Genomic DNA, 16,979 nt, shown 5'->3' on the forward strand with positions numbered 1-16,979 from the left:
CCTTCCCTGCACGTGCACGCTTTGCGGGGTTGGCGGTCGCTGACCGACACGGTGTGGAGTTAGCGTAGGGACCCGTGTGGACCAGAAGACCTGCGCGGTGGTACACGGGGCAATATGGCTTGATCAATTCATATACAGACACTCTGGTGTTGATTTTTAATATAGGCCTAGCGGCATTAGTATCAGCCATAGATGGGATGTGCAGCCGTTCCATTCTCTCCAGTTTGTGTATTATAGTAGTTATATTCCTGTATCTAGGGGGCAGTATTATAGTAGATATATTCTTGTATATAGGGAGCGGTATATTAGTAGTTATATTCTTGTATATAGGGGCAGTATTATAGTACTTATATTCTTGTAAATAAGAGCAGTATTATAGTACTTATATTCCTGTATATAGGAGCAGTATTATAGTACTTATAAACACGACATGGAGAGAAAGGAACGGCTGCACATCCCATCTATGGCTGATACTAATGCCGCTAGGCCTATTTTAAAATTCAACACCAGGGTGTCTGTATATAATTTGATCAAACCATAATAGCCCCGTGTACCACGTGCAGGTCCCCTGGTTCACAAGGGTCCCTACGCTAACTCCACACCGTGTCGGTCAGTGACCGCCAACCCTGCAAAGCGCGCACATGAAGGGAAGAAAGGCCATGGAATGGCCCTGCAACCCCAATGTCACAGGAACAAACCCAAAATGCCCCACCAGAACCGGCCAGCACCACTGGCAGGGAAGGCTGCCCCCAAACAACACAAGTATGCATAAGGTATTACACTCACCACAGCTGCATTAGTATTAGCCATATATGGAATGTGCAGCCGTTCCTCTCTCTCCATGTTGTGTTTTACAGTTCTCCCTTTTCTGAACGGCTCGCACTTCTTTATAAGACCCACATGAGCAAAATTAGCAGGATATGCCTGTGCTCACATGTCAGTACCTTATGTCTTCCCCATTCTGTGTGAGCAGCAGTGGTGAGTGTAATACCATATTCATACTTGTGTTGTTTGGGGGGCAGCCTTCCCTGCCGGTGGTGCTGGCCGGGTTCTGGTGGGGCATTTTGGGTTTGGTCCTGTGACATTGGGGTTGCAGGGCCATTCCATGTAGTTTTCCAGCTAGGGGAGAAGATCTGAGTTTGCACCAAAGTCCAATATCATGTTCTGTGTACCCTTGAGCTAGGACATGTACGGTGAGGATAGTAGGCTTACGGTGTGCAGCATAGGGGTGCAAAGCTATAACAAAGTGTATAGATAATCCAGTAAGGGAGACAGAGAAGCTTGCACTCACCAAAAACCGCTGCGCTGGACGCCCCTGCTTTCACTTCCCCTCCCCACTCTTGTCTATCAAGACGAAATAAACTGACTCATACCGCAGCGGTTTTTGGTGAGTGCAAGCTTCTTTGTCTCCCTTACTGGATTATTATAGTAGTTATATTCCTGTATATAGGAGCAGTATTATAGTAGTTATATTCCTGTATATAGGAGCAGTATTATAGTAGTTATATTCTTGTACATTAGAGCAGTATTATAGCAGTTATATTCCTGTACATAGGAGCAGTATTATTGTAGTTATATTCTTGTATATAGGAGCAGTATTATAGTAGTTATATTCTTGTACATTGGAGCAGTATTATAGTAGTTATATTCCTGTATATAGGAGCAGTATTATAGTACTTATATTCCTGTATATATGAGCAGTATTATAGTAGTTATATTCTTGTATATAGGGGGCAGTATTATAGTAGTTATATTCCTGTATATAGGAGCAGTATTATAGTAGTTATAATTCTGTAGATAGGAGCAGTATTATAGTAGTTATATTCCTGTATATAGGAGCAGTATTATAGCAGTTATATTCCTGTATATAGGAGCAGTATTATAGTAGTTATATTCCTGTATATAGGAGCAGTATTATAGTAGTTATATTCCTGTATATAGGAGCAGTATTATAGTAGTTATATTCCTGTATATAGGAGCAGTATTATAGTAGTTATAATTCTGTAGATAGGAGCAGTATTATAGCAGTTATATTCCTGTATATAGGAGCAGTATTATAGCAGTTATATTCCTGTATATAGGAGCAGTATTATAGTAGTTATTCTTGTACATTGGAGCAGTATTATAATTGTTATATTTTGCCAGTAGGGGGCAGTATTTTCACATTTATACCTGCCCATCATACATCATGTGTAATTTCACATCTTGTAGACTACATGCTGCCCATGGTATGTTTGCTGCACTTAAAGGAGTATTTGGTGGAGTAATGTTTTTCTTAATTATACTCTTTTACCTGTGAAAGAGGTATTCCCATCTCCGACCACTGGGACTCTCACCAATCTTGAGAACAGGAATATCATTGTCCGGCCACCACTCTGTTTGTAGCCTTGTGGGGCCAACGAACATTTTTGAGTTCAGCACTCTGAAACATTCATTAGCCCCATAGACGATGAATGAGGTGGTGGCTCCATCATTCATTCCAATGATGATAATGTTCTGCATGGGGGATAACTTACTGAGATGGGGGTATACCTTTACGGGACCCCAAGAGTACCTTGACAATCTTCATCCTGAGCTTCCTGGTTCATCAGTGTAACTAGGACTGACAGGCTGCAATAAGTTGGGTGACATCTGCTCTTGATATTAGGATGGCACCATGTGGTTGAATAGTCCTGGTGCAACTACAACTCCCAGCATGCCCTTCTGATCATTAATCCTGAGACAATGTGATTGGTGATGGCTGAGTGACTGTGGCTGCAGGGATGTACATCAGCCATCTGATAATTGTCGCTCTGCCAGCGACCAGGCTTCCACCTCATGGCGGGCCCCATACTGACAAACACTCAGCGCCCATGTGTGCCAGGATATGGGAAATCTATCCCTCTGTTTATTCTAACACAAATGTGGGATGGCAATGGGCCAGAGTAAAGCCCTGACTACACAACGCTGCATTTACTGTCCCCGCTGCACCGCGACGCCAACATCTCAGCTCATATACAAGGGAGAAGCTACGGCAGGAATCACGGACAGTGACGCAGTTAACCCTCAATGGGCTGAATGGCACAAATGGCTCAAAATTATAGGTTCATGAAAAAATGCTGGGATGTACCATAACAAGAAGAGACATAAGAACATTGTTCATCCTGTAAACAATTATTATTATATTTTTTAATTACTATATCTATATAGCTGACAGAGCTCTATTTTTCTAATACAGATCTCCAAATCCCTCCACATACATTTAAATGATAGAATACTGTCTGCCTACAGCTGAGGAGTTTACCACATACTGGTGATACACTGATCTCAATGATAACACAGTATGCGGTAAGCTCCCAAGCTCCCCCTGCTGGTGGCTTCAAGCAGACAGGATGTTGTCATGTGAATCTATGTGTAGGCAGGGGATTTGGTGCTCTGTATTAGAAACAAATGGAGCACTGTACAGGTGAAATGTAAGTCCTAACCCAAACTTATAGGAGCAGATTTACTAAAGGGATTGTCCTATAATGTGTCAGTCATTAGTGGGGGGGGGGGGTGTAGGTAAATTTTCTTTAGGTTTCAGTATACTCTAATATGGCTGCTGCCAGAGACATAAAGGAAAGGTGAGACCTGGGACTGTAGACAATCTAATGTAGTAGATTTATTGTCCAGCCGGAGATACGGACGCGGAATAGTTAGGCTGGATCCAGACTTACGTAATATGGAGGCACTTTTTCATCTATATTATGGCCCAAATGGATCTGATGCTCCGAACTGACGGCTGCCAGTGGTTTGGCCAGGACTTGTGATCATAATACCTGTCTTACTCTAGTGTGAGCTCAGCCTAAGGGTATGTTCACACATTCAGGTTTCCAGGTGCAGTTTTTGCAGCTGAATACAGGAAGGATCATAAATGCAGAAGACGTATAAAGGAAGGACTGGGCCTCCTGCTCCTTCTCATCCATTTCTGGTTTTGGCTATAAAAACTGCCTTGAAAAACCTGAATGTGGGAACCCAGAGCTGGACGTGCTGGGAGTTGTAGTCTCACAGCGTCAGATATCTGGATCTTGTATACGTCCTGTATGCCGTAGATCCATATATACAGCTGAGTAACCAACATCTTATAATTCATTGACTGTAACACGTCTGAAAGACAAACGTGGCTGATGGTAACCATCTATGTAGTAAAATTGGGGGATGTAGTAAGAAATGGCATTCAGGGACCAGGGAAAGCTGGGTGACCACCCCTGTAACAGAATCACAGCTGAAGAGATTCAGGCCAGTGGCTGTGCATGTTGGACAACCAGGTCCCCCAGCCCCCGCCACGTGCCCATCGCCTGATAACACATAGGAAATCAGAGAGAATGGGCTGAGGCGAGGCAGATAGCGCACAGCACCAGGCCAACCATTGTCAGCACAATCACAGGATGATGGGAGTCTCTCCATACAAGTGTCTGCTCTTCATTACTGCACTGGAGATGGAGGAGAAGGTCCAGATGTGGAGAGACATCCCTCCAGAGACCCAGAACCCCCCGCCATCCCTGACTGTTCCTCTTCTTTTAAATCCTGTCCAGCCTGCAGGGAGCGGCCAGATTTAGGAACCTGGGAAAGCTGTATAACAATCTCTGTAATCTCACCCAGCATCTTATACTCAGTATGATGGAGGTCACCCAGCTTTCCCAGCATCCTGTACTCAGTATAATGGTGGTCACCCAGCTGTCCCAGCATCTTATAATCAGTATAATGGAGGTCATCCAGCTTTCCCAGCATCCTGCACTCAGTATAATGGTGGTCACCCAGCTTTCCCAGCATCTTATACTCAGTATAATAAAGGTCACCCAGCTTTCTGGCATCCTGTACTCAGTATAATGGTGGTCACCCAGCTTTCCCAGCATCTTATACTCAGTATGATGAAGGTCACCTAGCTTTCCAGCATCTTATAGTATGATGGAGGTCACCCAGCTTCCTCAGTATCTTATACTCAGTATGATGGAGGTCACCCAGCTTTCTCAGTATCTTATACTCAGTATGATGAAGGTCACCTAGCTTTCCAGCATCTTATAGTATGATGGAGGTCACCCAGCTTCCTCAGTATCTTATACTCAGTATGATGGAGATCACCCAGCTTCCTCAGTATCTTATACTCAGTATGATGGAGGTCACCCAGCTTTCTCAGTATCTTATACTCAGTATGATGGAGGTCACCCAGCTTTCTCAGTATCTTAAACTCAGCATGATGGAGGTCACCCAGCTTTCCAGCATCTTGTAGTCAGTATGATGGAGGTCACAAAGCTTTCCCAGCATCCTGTACTCAGTATGATGGAGGTCACCCAGCTTTCCAGCATCTTGTAGTCAGTATGATGGAGGTCACACAGCTTTCCCAGCATCCTGTACTCAGTATGATGAAAGTCACACAGCTTTTCCAGCATCTTATAGTTGGTATGATGGAGGTCACACAGCTTTCCCAGCATCCTGTACTCAGTATGATGGAGGTCACCCAGCTTCCTAGCATCCTGTACTCAGTATAATGGAGGTCACCCAGCTTTCCAGCATCTTGTAGTCAGTATGATAGAGGTCACCCAGCTTTCCCAGCATCCTGTACTCAGTATGATGGAGGTCACCCAGCTTCCTAGCATCCTGTACTCTGTATAATGGAGGTCACCCAGCTTTCCAGCATCTTGTAGTCAGTATGATGGAGGTCACCCAGCTTTCCCACCATTTTGTAGTCAGTATGATGGAGGTCACCCAGCTTTCCCAGCATCCTGTACTCAGCATTATAGAGGTCACCCAGCTTTCCCAGTATCTTGTACTCAGCATGATAGAGATCACCCAGCTTTTCCAGTATCCTGTACTCAGTATGATGGAGGTCACCCAGCTTTCCCAGGGGTGGTAGCACTTCCGTATAAGCAGAGGTTGGGGAGCTGGATAGCAAACAGAGTTAGGAACCAGGGAAAGCTGGATAACAGTCTCTGTAATGACAAACAGAGTCTGCTATCTCAGCTTCTTGACACCTATGAGGGTGATACGGAGAGACATTGTGATGAACTCCACTCAGAGGCTGGAGAACTGGACATGAGGAGTCTGTATCTCTGAGAAGTCTAGCGGCCATATTGACTGTCACTTTCTCAAGAACCGATGAAATAAAACAAAATCTCTGAATAAAGTTTTTAGCATTACACAATACAACACAAGGGCTGCTTTAAAGGAGTAGTTCAGCAAAAAAAAAAAAAAGAAAAAAAGTTATTTGAAATGAACTAGTGCCAGAGATTTGTAATTTATTTCTATTAAAAATCTCCAGTCTTCCAGTACTTATCAGCAGCTGTATGTCCTGCAGGAAGTGGTGTATTCTTTCCAGTCTGACACAGTGCTCTCTGCTGCCACCTCTGTCAATGTCAGGAACTGTCCAGAGCAGAAGCAAATCCCCATAGAAAACCTCTCCTGTTCTCTAGACTGGAAAGGATACAACTTCTTGCAGGTCACGCAGCAGCTGATAAGTACTGGAAGACTGGAGATTTTTTAATATAAGTAAATTAGAAATCTCTATTGCTTTCTGGCACCAGTTGATTGGAAAGGAAATTTGTTTTGCTGAGCCACCTCTTTAAGTAGTGTCTACTTTTTGTTGTCTAGCTTTTGCAAGACTACAACCCCCAATATCCCCTGATACAGCATTCCATTGATGTATTGTGTAGGGTAGTATTCCCCAACCTGTTATCCTTCAGCTGTAGCACAACTACAATTCCCATCATGCCATAGTCCTCACTAGATCAGCCAAAAATATTGGTGTATGCTGGGAGTCGTAGTTTTCCCAACAACTGGAGAGTAACAGGTTGGAGAACATGGGTCTAGTCAGGGTAAGTGCATGATGGGAGTTGTAGTTGTGTAACAGGTTGGAGAACATGGGTCTAGTCAGCGTTAGTGCATGATGGGAGTTGTGGTTCTGTAACAGGTTGGAGAACATGGGTCTAGTCAGGGTCAGTGCATGATGGGAGTTGTAGTTGTGTAACAGGTTGGATAACATGGGTCTAGTCAGGGTCAGTGCATGATGGGAGTTGTAGTTGTGTAACAGGTTGGAGAACATGGTTCTAGTCAGTGTAAGTGCATGATGGGAGTTGTAGTTGTGTAACAGGTTGGTGAACATGGGTCTAGTCAGGGTTCGTGCATGATGGGAGTTGTGGTTTTGTAACAGCTGGAGGGCCACAAGTTGGGGAACACTTCTAGAGGATAACCATAAGGGCTCACGCACAGGTCCGCAAAGATCCTAAACTGTTTGAACGTTGTGCTAGTGTACTGACACAGCTGCAAATGTGAACTTGTGGATCGATGGAACTCAGGTCCATGATGGACATTGCTGGTTCCTGGTCCCTGGTTGAGTTGGCATCATGGCCCGAAAGACCAGGAGGCATGGTACAAAGAGCAGCTTATGGAGCGCCAGGCACCTGATACTGGGGGAGCATAGCCGGCCTGACTGCCGCTCAGCCCAGTAATCACTTGGCTGCCCTGTAAAGCCCCTTCTTGTCGTCTGGCCAGCAGCCCCGGGGTTAATGGCCTTACAGCGATGGCGATGGCGACAGCTGCACTCCAAGCTTTTCCACAGGATGAACTCATGAACAACTGTTGGGAATAACGTTATTCAGAACAGCCGCCTGCAAATTAGGAGTGAGGGGCCGAACTGGGGGCGTCCATAGGGATCTACTGTTATGGGGTCCTGGCAATGCCCATGTGGTGACCCGATGTGTCTGGGCAATGGACAAACACTGCCATTCCATGTTAGTACCCATCAGTACTAAAATTAAAGGGATTATCTAGGTTTACAAAAATATGGCAGCTTTCTTTAAAAACAGCGCCACCTTTGTCCTCAGGTTGTGGGTGGTATTACAATTGCTGTAATTCTGCACACATACTGGAAGCAAGAGTGGTGCTGTTTTTGGACGAAAGCAGCCATATTTTTCTATGCCTGTTTAATCCCTTTAAAGGGGTCCATCACATTCATTTGACTGCCTGACCCTTTCCCTAAGCTCTGATGTTACCCTCACATCATTGTCCCCTATAGTCAGTGTATGAGCTGCAAACAGCTCCATGTATCTCAGCTCCCTGGACACCTGTCACTATGATATGGAGGGAAGAACTCCACTTTGTTGGTGATGTTTTACCTCATGGGTCTGGGGCTAAAGACACGACAACCTCAACGCTGAGGAGGATCGGGTTCCCCGTACTTGGAGACTTGCGCTGGCTGCAAAGCATCATGGTCGTCATCTCTTTATTGTAGTATCATGTAATATGTAACAGCTCCAGAGATGGGAACCTGACCGAGAAGAAGGCAACAGTGCCCCCTAGTGTCCGCACACCATTGGTACACCTTTTTCTGGTCATTTTTTAGTACAGTGATTGCCAACTTCTGGCTCTCCAGCTGTTGCAAAACTACAACTCCCATCATGCCATAGGCCTGACTAGAGTATTGTAGTGAAGTTATAACTCTCATCATGGGGATGGGGAACCTTTGGCCCTCCAGCTGCTGCAAAACTACTATTCCCATCATGTCTGGACAGGGAATGATGGGAATTGTAGTTTTGCAGCAGCTGGAGGGCCACAAGTTTACTATCACTGGTTTAGAGCATGGTGGGAGTTGTAGTTTTGCAACAGCTGGAGGGCCATAGGTTGTCTAGTCAGATTTAGCTAGGCCTGGAGCATGATGGGAGTTGTAGCTTGAGAGGCACATGCTTTCATAGTTATAATTCCGGCCTTTACCATTTTTCTCCAAGAATAAGGCCTGGCATCATTCTGCAAGAAAAGGCCTGACATATAAGCACTACTCCATAAATCAGGGTGCGTTTACACAGAAAGATTTATCTGACAGATTTTGGAAGCCAAAGCCAGGAATGGATTTGAAAAGAGGATAGATCCCAGTCTTTCCTTTATGACCTGATCCCTGTTTATAGTCTGTTCCTGGTTTTTGCTTCAAAGATCTGTCAGATAAATCTGTCTGTGTAAACGCACCATAAGGCTATGTTCGCACTCTGTATCTGTGCGGCTGTATTTTTTATGCGGCTGTAAATGTGCGGATGAAACTACGGCCGTGGGAAAAAATAGACATGCGGCTGAAAACATACGGTCATTTACTTGGAAATCTGGTTCAACTAAAAATAACAAATAAAATCTTAAGAAAGTGATGCAAACACCTCTGGATGCATCTGGGAAAGCAGGGAAACAGGTTACATGAATCGCTATTACCGGGGTTTGCGATCCTCTGCAGTATGCCGATGTCTCTCATGTTTAATATATTGAATTAATAAAACACATTTTCGTTGTAATAAAGTCCCTTTCGTTGTTCAATAATTTAATTCTAACGAATCCATCATTTTGCAATTAAATATACTGTTAAAATAAATATATATATAAATAAATGTATATTTATATATATATTTATTTTTTGACAGTATATTTAATTGCACAATGATGGATTCGTTAGAATTAAATTATTGAACAACGAAACTGATTTTATTTCAACGAAAATGTGTTTTATTAATTAAATATTAATTAGTACAGGAAGCTCCATAAGCCGATAATTCATATTCCCGGTAATAGAGCTTTCTGTACTAATCATCACTTTACTTTAATGAAAACATCAAATGTTTCTTCTAATTATGTTATCACAATAGCATTATTAGAAGAAACATTTAGAATTATATGTGCGCTCAGCTGATTGGCTGATCGGCTCAGCGCACATATAATTAGCAGCACAGTGACTTCATTGTGCTGCGGACCAGCGAAGAGGACACATCGGGGTGAGTATAGAGCTCTCCCCACCCCCTCCCCAGCACTGCACCCCTCCCAGCAAGGAAGGGGGGTCACTTAACCCCTTCCTTGCTGGGATGGGTGCAGTCTGACATCAGTCTGGCCCCCAAGGGGTTAAGGGGGATGCCACACATCCTCCCTTAACCCCTTGGGGGTCAGACTGTAAGCAGCGATCTGTAAAGATGCTGCATACTGTAAGGAGCACAACACCGCTCACAATGATGGGTGTTGTGCTCCTGTTTGTGTGTTTTTTGTGTGTTTCTCCCTTTTTGTTTTTCAGATATGGGTATCCTGGGGATTACGTCGGATTCGGTGGACTACATCGATGACCAGCGGTTGTTTGTTGTATTTTTTTAATAAAATGGTCAATGAGGGGTGTGGGGGTGTTTTTATTTGAATAAAAAAAAATTTTAACTTGTGTCTTGTCTTTATTTCTTTACTTTATAGACTTAGTAGTGGAAGCCGTCTAATAGACGGAATCCATTACTAAGTCGGAGCCTAGTGTTAGCCGGTATAAAATGGCTAACACTAACCCCCTATTATTACCCCCGTACCCAATGCCACCAGGGGTACTGGGAAGAGCCGAGTGCCAGTGGTCCCTGAGCGTCAAAATTGGCGCTCCTGGACCGGGCGGCAGCAGGCTGGTAAGATTTAGGCTGGGGAGGGCCTAAACCAATGGCTCTTCCCACCCTGGTGTTACCAGGCTGCTGTCGTTTGGTTTTTAACCCGGCTGGTTATAAAAATAGGGGGGACCCTATGCGGGGTTTTTTTTTAAAATAAATAAATAATTTAAAAAAAAAACGCAAGGGGATCAGCCAATCAGCTGAGCGCACATATAATTCTAAATGTTTCTTCTAATAATGCTATTGTGATAACATAATTAGAAGAAACATTTGATGATTTCATTAAAGTAAAGTGATGATTAGTACAGAATGCTCTATTGCCGGCAATATGAATTAACGGCTTACTGGAGCTTCCTGTACTAATTAATATTTAATTAATAAAACACATTTTCGTTGAAATAAAATCAGTTTTGTTGTTCAATAATTTAACCCCTTAACGACATCGGGCGTAAATTTACGCCCTGATGCCGGTAAGGGAGTTCAGAGCGGGGCCGCGCGGCGGCCCCGCTCTGAACCGCGCCGGTCCCGGGTGCCGCGTGTAGCCCGGGACCGTAGGTATTAGCGGGCACGGTCCGATCGCCGTGCCCGCTAATACAGTAATCGGATGCAGCTGTCAAAGTTGACAGCTGCATCCGATTACCGGACGCAGCGTCATCCCTGGTGTCTAGTGGGGAGATCGCTCCTCCGGGATGTTATCCCGGAGGAGCGATCTCCGCAAATGAAGCCGGCCGGGGACCGCTCCAAGATGGCGCCGTCCCCGGCTCGGCACTCGTTTACTTCCGGCTGCAGCAGCCGGAAGTAAACGAGTGCCTATCTCATGGATCTCTGCAGCATATCTATGCTGCAGAGATCTCTATGAGAGATCAAAGCACTTATACTAGAAGTCCCCCAGGGGGGCTTCTAGTATAAGTGTAAAAGTAAAAAAAAAACTGTTGTTAATAGTAAAAATCCCCCTCCCCTAATAAAAGTCTGAATCACCCCCCTTTTCCCAGGTTATAAATAAAAGTAAATAAATAAATACATAAACAAACATGTTTGCTATCGCCGCGTGCGTAATCGCCCGAACTATTAATTAATCACATTCCTGATCTCGCACGGTAAATGGCGTCAGCGCAAAAAAAATCCCAAAGTGCAAAATTGCGCATTTTTGGTCGCATCAAATCCAGAAAAATTGTAATAAAAAGCGATCAAAAAGTCGTATATGCGCAATCAAGGTACCGATAGAAAGAACACATCATGGCGCAAAAAATGACACCTCGCACAGCCCCATAGACCAAAGGATAAAAGCGCTATAAGCCTGGGAATGGAGCGATTTTAAGTGTTGTATATTTGTTGACAATGGTTTAAATTTTTTACAGGCCATCAGATACAATATAAGTTATACATGTTACATATCGTTTTAATCGTAACGACTTGAGGAACATATATAACAAGTCAGTTTTACCCCAGGGCGAATGGCGTAAAAACACATTTCCCCCAAATAAACAAAATGCGTTTTTTTTTTCAATTTCACCACACTTTAAATTTTTTTCTGGTTTCGCAGTGTACTTTATGCAAAAATTCAGCCTGTAATTGCAAAGTACAATTAGTGACGCAAAAAATAAGGGGTCATGTGGGTCTCTAGGTGGAAAAATGCAAGTGCTATGGCCTTTTATGCACAAGGAGGAAAAACCGAAAACGCAAAAATCGAAATTTGCTCTGTCCTTAAAGGGTTAATTCTAACGAATCCATCATTGTGCAATTAAATATACTGTCAAAAAATAAATATATATATATAAATATACATTTATTTATATATATATATTTATTTTAACAGTATATTTAATTGCAAAATGATGGAATCGTTTAAATTTAATTATTGAACAACGAAAGGGACTTTATTACAAAGAAAATGTGTTTTATTAATTCAATATATTAAACATGAGAGGCATCGGCATTACTGCAGAGGATCGCAAACCCCGGTAATAGCGATTCCTGTAAACTGTTTCCCTGCTTTCCCAGATGCATCCAGAGGTGTTTGCATCACTTTCTTAAGATTTTATTTGTTATTTTTAGTTGAACCAGATTTCCAAGTAAATGACCGTATGTTTTCAGCCGCATGTCTATTTTTTCCCACGGCCGTAGTTTCATCCGCACATTTACAGCCGCATAAAAAATACAGCCGCACAGTTACATAGTGTGAACATAGCCTCGGTCCATTTACACAGAAAGATTATCTGACAGATTATCTGCCAAAGATTTGAAGCCAAAGCCAGAAACAGACTATAAACAGAGATCAGGTCATAAAGGAAAGCCTGAGATTTCTCCTCTTTTCAAATCCATTTCTGGCTTTGGCTTCAAATCTTTGGCAGATATAATCTGTCAGATAATCTTTCTGTGTAAATGGACCCTAATCTCCAGTTACAGTCAGCTGACCAGATACCTGACACTGGGTGCTCAGCATCAGCCAATCAGGGCCAGACTTGTTATGCCCCCCCCCCCCCCCCTCACCTGCTCAACCCAAGCCGCAGGGGAGGCAGGAGGGGTAAGAAGATGCTCAGAAGGAGACATTATATATAGGGGAACGGAGGGTACTTGGGCAACTACAGAGGGGGGAGGGTATACAGTATGGGGACTACCTGCAGAGGGGTATGTATACAGTATGGGGACTACCTGCAGAGGGGGGGGAGGTATACAATATGGGGACTACCTGCAGTGGGGGAGGGAGGCATACAGTATGGGAGAACGAACAACTACAGAGGGGGGAGGGTATACAGTATGGGGACTACCTGCAGAGGGGTATGTATACAGTATGGGGACTACCTGCACAGGGGGAGGGAGGTATACAGTATGGGACTACCTGCAGAGGGGGCTGTATACAGTATAGGGACTACCTGCAGAGGGGGAGGGAGGTATACAGTATAGGGACTACCTGCAGAGGGGGCTGTATACAGTATGGGGACTACCTGCAGAGGGGGATGTATACAGTATAGGGACTACCTGCAGAGGGGGGTGTATACAGTATGGGGACTACCTGCAGAGGGGGCTGTATACAGTATAGGGACTACCTGCAGAGGGGGCTGTATACAGTATGGGGACTGCCTGCAGAGGGGGATGTATACAGTATGGGGACTACCTGCAGAGGGGGGTGTATACAGTATGGGGGACTACCTGCAGAGGGGGCTGTATACAGTATGGGGACTACCTGCAGAGGGGGCTGTATACAGTATGGGGACTACCTGCAGAGGGGGATGTATACAGTATGGGGACTACCTGCAGAGGGGGCTGTATACAGTATGGGGACTACCTGCAGAGGGGGCTGTATACAGTATGGGGACTACCTGCAGAGGAGGCTGTATACAGTGTTCTTTTCTGAGAAACATGATATTAATCTTTTGTGCACTTGTCACCATATTTATCATTGTATATATATATATATCGTATTGTCCCTATATCTAAGCCATCATTTGTGGCGCCATATGTAACATCCCAACATGGCGCCCATTGGGGTCTCCCTCCTCTGGTTCTTGTTGGTTCTGGACTAGGGGGCAGCTGTTAACCCTCTCTGTGCTGACGTGACCTGAGGCATGTGGGGGGTACATGGCAGCGTCACTTGTGATGCAGGAAGCCTGTCACATGGAATGTGCAGACAGGGCCCATTTAGCAGCATGAAATCAGGCGTGTAACGGGCAGCGACATGTGTGTGTGACACAAGTGCTCCCCAGCGAACGCTTCACCTGCTGCCGGCGGCGGGGGAAAGTTTCCCTCCTTTTTATTCCCTGACGGCCAGATGTCCAGCGTGTGAGGCTGCAGCGGGCTCCGAGGGGAAGCTTGTAAAAAACACTCATAAAAATAAGATCCGAAATGTTCATATAAGTACAAAAGTGGTGACATATTGGAGGGTCCTACGTGGTATGTGAGGAGGGCTTAAAGGGGGGTCCTTAAAGTGATTATCCCAAGATTTGAAGTTATCAGGTATCAGATAGACGATAAGTATCTGATCAGTGGGGATCCGACTGCTGAGATACGAGAACAGGGGGTAACTGTGCACCCGCGTCCCATTCACTGTCTATAGGACTGATAGAGATAGCCGAGCGCTGTATTCATTTACCTTCAGGACTCCCATAGTGGGCAGCTTGCGTTCTTAAATGGGTACTGTCACTTTAAAAAGACTTTTGATGCCTTAGAGCAGGGATGGGGAACCTTCGGCCCTCCAGCTGTTGCAAAACTACAATTCCCATCATGCCTGGACAGCCGAAGCTTTAGCTTCGGCTGTCCAGGCATGATGGGAATTGTAGTTTTGCAACAGCTGGAGGAACGAAGGTTCCCCATCCCTGCTTTAGAGATATGTCAAAGGTGTTGACTGATTGAGTCTGGGTCCCACTGTTTAAACCCTGACAGATCACTAGAACAAGGGGGGAGAAGTGCACACTAAGCGTGTTCTCTCCCGGCTCTGTGTCATGTGATGGAATGCCAGTGCAAGTCTATGGGACCAGCACAGAGAGCGGAGAGTGAGCCCTCAAACCCTGACCAATCAACGTTTAAAGGAGAAGTCCGACAACAGCCATGCCAAGGTCATGAGATAGACCTGGTCCTGTCTAGCTTTCTGTGGCTCATTCCCATTGAAGTGGCAGTAATACCAGGGGCAGCCACTATCACATGTATGGCGCTGTGCCTGGTAAGCAATGAAAAGGCTGCAGTAGTATGGTGACCAGCTAATCGGTGGCGGTAGCCATTAGTTGCACACCACCCTATTCTAACGTACTTTGTGTTTCAATTCCTCACATTTTTAAGGGTATTTTACCTGCACTGATACATTGTGGCAAAGTGGATGGAAAAAGATCTATGCTGAAGATTGCCTAGTGTGTAAGGGGGTCTCCTGACTGCAGATGTTGGGGGAGAAAAGGATCCGGTAGTTGGATTTAAGTATTCCTGATCCTTTTGTTCTTAGGGAGATAAGTCGCCGCCGCCACCCTCTTTAATCTGTCACCTTCCAGCTCGGCAGTATTCAGTCAATATGAATAAATTTTTCTAAAATGTTAGAAAGTGTTTATTAAGCCACCATGGTTGTCACCTGTCAGAGCTGACAGCTACCACAACTGTGTGACAGCCCTGTAACATTGCTCTAAGGAATGAATGAATGAATGCAATGTTAATGGGCGAGCAGAATCTCACAAATTGTTATGGTCTATATAATATAATATAGTCCCTACAGGATCCTCCCTACACATTGTTCACTAACAGCTGCCAGCAGATGCTGCGTATCAACACTGACACCTGCTGGCCAGCGGAGGGAATGCAGAGCTGCAGCAATGCACTAAAGCTGAGCATAGAATGTGGCAAGTGGGGCCCTCACTGCATGATAGGTGTGGTAGTTCTTCTACAGCTGAAGAGCCACACGTTGGGAAACTGCTGAGGGCAGGATGGAAACAAGACTGGGGAATACTGCTCAGGGAATGATGGGAGTTGTAGTTTTACTACTGGAGCTGCATGGGTCAGGAACATTACAAGCAGGGTAAGTAGGGTAGGTAGCTGCCTAGGACTCCTTCACCTACCTGACCCAGGGGGACACAATTGCTGGTGATCACTACCAATGGTAATCCTAGGGCACTTGGCTACCTGCAGGGGGCAACTACCTTCTAGGGGAGGCTATCATATCTACTGGGGGCAGCTACCTAATAATGGCAGCTATTGACCTACTGGAGGACATATACCAAGGGGCACCTACCTAGTGGGGCATAATTATCATTTGGGAAAAAGTGAAGATAATGTTAGAAAAAGTGCAAAACCTCAGACGTCTGCCAGATCCTGCAGCTAGGAGTCATAGATGGGCTGAGCCACGTGCCTTACCTACCCACAGCACCAAAATGCCTTGTCCTGGCCATGTGCTGGGGTCTGTAATATACTGGGGCCCTGATACTGGGGTGTGTAATATACTGGGGCCCTGATACTGGGGTGTGTAATATACTGGGGCCCTGATACTGGGGTCTGTAATATACTGGGGCCCTGATACTGGGGTCTGTAATATACTGGGGCCCTGATACTGGGGTGTGTAATATACTGGGGCCCTGATACTGGGGTCTGTAATATACTGGGGCCCTGATACTGGGGTCTGTAATATACTGGGGCCTTGATACTGGGGTCTGTAATATGCTGGGGCCCTGATACTGGGGTCTGTAATATACTGGGGCGTGTAATATACTGGGGCCCTGATACTGGGGTCTGTAATATACTGGGGCTCTGATACTGGGGTCTGTAATATACTGGGGCCCTGATACTGGGGTGTGTAATATACTGGGGCCCTGATACTGGGGTCTGTAATATACTGGGGCCCTGATACTGGGGTCTGTAATATACTGGGGCCCTGATACTGGGGTCTGTAATATACTGGGGCTCTGATACTGGGGTCTGTAATATACTGGGGCCCTGATACTGGGGTGTGTAATATACTGGGGCCCTGATACTGGGGTCTGTAATATACTGGGGCCCTGATACTGGGGTCTGTAATATACTGGGGCCCTGATACTGGGGTCTGTAATATACTGGGGCCCTGGTACTGGGGTCTGTAATATAATGGGGCCAGGGGTGGATTAACTTTACCATAGG

The sequence above is a fragment of the Dendropsophus ebraccatus genome, chromosome 9, assembly GCF_027789765.1.
Source record: "Dendropsophus ebraccatus isolate aDenEbr1 chromosome 9, aDenEbr1.pat, whole genome shotgun sequence".
Classification (NCBI taxonomy): Eukaryota; Metazoa; Chordata; class Amphibia; order Anura; family Hylidae; genus Dendropsophus; species Dendropsophus ebraccatus.